This window comes from Coffea arabica, chromosome 6e, assembly GCF_036785885.1.
Source record: "Coffea arabica cultivar ET-39 chromosome 6e, Coffea Arabica ET-39 HiFi, whole genome shotgun sequence".
In the NCBI taxonomy this organism is placed as follows: Eukaryota; Viridiplantae; Streptophyta; class Magnoliopsida; order Gentianales; family Rubiaceae; genus Coffea; species Coffea arabica.
Genome location: NC_092321.1, coordinates 40,154,551 through 40,158,866, shown reverse-complemented (window position 1 = coordinate 40,158,866; position 4,316 = coordinate 40,154,551).

Here is a 4,316-nt window from a genome sequence, read left to right as displayed (position 1 = left end):
TTGGGCAACGACGGTGATCGTAACTGAGACGTTTGACGTCGATTATTACTTTTGCTTGACAGGTCCACTACCTGCTACTTGTTATGAGAAATATTCGTGTACTTGAAAGTATTGAATTGTTATTGTTTGAGCCAAAACTGTTTTAATTAAAATTGAGGCGAGTGTGTACTTTATCGCACTCGACCTTTCTTATTTTTTCTTTTCACTGAGGCTCTACTTACTGAATGAATTAACATGAAATGAGATATTTCTATACATGACTGTGCTTAAGTTGCGTGGATGACATTCCACCAACTACTGTTACTGTTTGGGTACCCAACCTCATAGGTGAGTCGGTTGTATCGAGCCAGCAAGGGCTTGGTCGAGAAGGCCGATAAACCTTGAGGACTGTTTACTGTTCACTGGAAATTGAATCTTGCTTGGAGGTCCCTGGTGAAGCATAGCCGCTGTGCTTGCTTGTTGTGTTGTCCAGCACCACCAGTGATAAAATCCTCGGCTTGATACTGTTTCATTGGAATCCTTGAGCATTGGAAACTCGGATTCCTGGTATACTCGAGTATTACCAAACTACTGTTTATAGAGTGCGGGCCCGGTGGGGGGTTGTTTGGTGGACGGAGACTGGTGAAAGTGGTGTTCTACGGACCTATATACTGTTACAAGTGTTGACGGAGTGTCAACAGGAGGCAATTATGATCAAGCTCAAGTGGACCTTTGGCTTTTGAAAGCCACCCGTATCCTTGAATTGAACTGTTATTTTACTGTACGGTGTTTAGTTGGCTATTTTGTGATTTTATGTGGCTATGTGTTTACTTGTTTACCTGGAACCTCACTGGGCTTTAGCTCACTCCATTCCCTTTGTTTTCCTTAACAGATCGGTAAGGGATTTGATCGAGGGCTTTCTTAGCTTTATTTTGCCGTTCTTGCGTTTTGAGGTTGTAACTTTCGTTTAAGCAGACTTGTAAGCTTAAATTCTTAAGGGTGATTTATATTATGTAATTTTGAGTGAAGCGTGGTAAGTTGGCATACGATGATATATGTACTAAGCTGAATTGTTGAATTAGTGATTATGTTTGAGTTAGTGTTTCAATCCCCTGCATTGTCAAATGTTACATTCGTTTCATTGATGATATTAGTACTTTGAACGACTGAGTCCTGGCGAGAGTTGGGCAGGCAGTCCGTTGATACCCTAGGGTTTGCCCTAGGGAGAGGTGGGGCTGTCACAGTTGGTATCAGAGCTTAGGCTTCAGATCTTTGTAGAGTATCCTAGACATAAAAGCTCAGGATGCTGGACTGTGGGATTGGTTTGAAAGTTAAGTGATCACTGGAAGGAAAAAAAAATTTTGAGCCTAGGTTTGAATTGGTTTGGGCGAGTTAGGAATTTTCGACTTGAGGATTATATTTGATTATTTTCCCTTAAGAGTACTTAAGTTTATCTACACTTTGTGTAGGCTGGATGAATCTGGCGGCCCTAGTAATAGACCGGTTGGCGAGCCATCCCGTGGGGACTTACCGATGATTAAGTATCAAATCAAACCCGGAGGCCTAGAGCCTATTGGGGCTTATCTAATCACTACAAGTGGTGTGAGTGTCTGCAAATTTTACCTATTCTAATGGAGTAGTGTTGGCCGTTGTGAAGGAGCGAAAGTTGCTTGCCCGGGACAATGCTAGGTTTAAAGCTGAAGTCAATCAACTAAAGGAAACTACTAAAATGCAAGCCGATCGAATTAAGGAGCACAGGTATGATATGGTTGAAGGCCATGAAAGGATTGGTAAATCTTTGTATGTAACTTGGAGAAGCTCAGGAACGCGTTTAGGGGGCAATAAAAGTGAGGAATAGAGTCGAGTCAAACCTGAATGTTTGTGATGACCTGTTTGGGGACTTCAGTAGACTTAAGTGGTGAAGTCTCTAACATTGGAGACGAGGCAAGTGTTGACCTTGCCTAGACCGGAGGAGGGTCAGCTAGTCCCGCATCAAACTAAGCCTACACCTCTAGGCTACTACTTTGGATGATTTTGACTACTATACATAGAAAGGATAAGGGATGTGGTGACTCGGTGGTTGTACAATTTTCTTTTGACTACTTGCACTGGATTTTTCCTTGATATGACTGTATGACTGTATTTGTATCTGTGAGTCTCGTACCTGATACTTTTGGTCTAGTTATCTTACAAACAACTACTATGAGCCTTGGAATGTATAATACTTTGACTTTGACTGTGACTGTGAATTGGACTGTGACTGTTACGGTGACTTTGACCTCGACTTTATTACGACATTGGCATTTAATTGCTTTATATTTTCACTCGCTTATTGTGACTCCGATTTCATTTTATTTGACTTTTGTAAAGGAATAATCATCTATCATGTACCAACACGTACTTACCCATTGGTTAAAATACTTGGACCCTAGACCAGTGAGTAATAAAGGAGAATAGGTCCAGGACCAAGAAGAGGAATAAAGGTTTGTAGTCAATTAGAACCAGGGACCCGGAGGTGGAGTAGGGGATCAGGTAGCTACAGCTATCAATCGTATGACCGATCTACTGTTTACTGGCCATTCGGTTGACCAACAAGGTCAAACACCGGGTAACTAGTAAAGGAACCTTGAAGTAAGTTAAGATAGAGTCCTAAATCAGTTCCAAAAGTTCACACCTCCTAAATTTCTTGGAGAACTAGATCCCGAAATTGCCGAGAACTGGTTTGAAAGAATGGAAGATATTTTACTGCTTCGCGTGGTCTCTGCGCGAAGTGAGCTTGGGGCCAAGTGGTGTTATTGTTTCGATTATGTGAGTCAGTGGAAAGGACTAGGTGCTCTTTTTGGGCGTAAGCTATGAATCATGACTGTTATAAGCGTAAACCCTTTATCAGGATACTTGGGAGGAATAGATATGTACGTCGGGTAGGAATCTGTAATATGGGTGATTTACTCTTAGGACCGGCCGGCTCGAGTTGTGAATTACCTTATTGTGGATTCTTGTACTTGAGTACCAAAAAGTGGAGAGCCCTAGAATAAGGGTCTGTATCTTGATTGCACTTGAGACAAGTTTTAATGGCAAAAGTCAAGACGCGAAAGATCCTAATATTTGACCTAGTTATTGGACTGATTGAGGGAATAAATCTCGGAAGCTATCATGGACTAATCTCAAAATAGTCTGACAGGGTTTCTATAGATGGTGGCTAGATTATACTGTACGTCGAGAAATTTGCACTGAAGATCTGTTTCCTTCACCCATGACTGTGAAGACATGATAAGTGTTTATTTCGAATGTGGGGCGGTTTGATTACAACTATATGGATATTTCTACTCCTCTTGTGACATTCTTTCCTATGCTTCCTTGACACCTATCCACTAATGTCTAAGTATGGACTTGACTCGATTATGATCGTGGCGAGATCGTGAGTTTTGGAATTATGCATGGGAATTTGAGAAAAGAATTGGATTCTATACCTGTATGCAAGAGATTGAGATAGGAGGTAGAAGTTCCGACACATAAAGTACGCTTTAGGGTTGTTATGTGCATAAGTGATAAGGATACTCTCGTATTGAAATTCCCGAATAAGAATGAGTGGCATTGTATTCTGAGCTATTAGCCTACCTGTATTCTATTATCTTGTCTATCTCACTTGAGGATAGCTACGTTTAATTCCTTGTGGTAGGATCGGAGGAGAATGAATTTAAAAGTTATATGACTAGAGTTTCCAATTGTAATTAGTTACTTACTTTGCTCCTTTGATTTACTGGCAAGCTACTATCGAGATAAGTGAATTAGTGAGATGACAAATGTGACTGATCTGCATAAGAAAATAGAGGTTATTCAAAAAGAAATAGAGTTCCAAAAGAGATGAACTGAGTACTGGGAAAGATGATGGGAACCAAAATACCTAGAGAACATTGAACTATTGCATCAGAACATACGATTGAAAGGAAATATGAAGGGGTTCCAGAAGAGGTACAGAATAAGTTTGTACCAGTACATTTGCCAAGTTGAATAGCCATTAATGAGGTTTTTGCCTGGATAAGTTATAATCATTGGACTATGCATAGTGACATTTTTATATAGCAAGATGTATTCCCTTAGGAACAGTGGACTTGGTACCTGCTGTTTTAATAAGTGCTATGAAATATTTGTGGTGGTGCAATATTGGATCCTTATCCCTGAGTTTATTGCCCTACTTTGGTCTTTGAGTTAAAAATTTATCGTTTGTCGCTCGAAGGGAAGAAATGATTTAATGTACAGAGTGTATTAAAGAGCTAGCAAGAATAGTAACCATGTTGTAACTCTTCTTTCTATCGAGATTAAGGTTTGCGTCACAT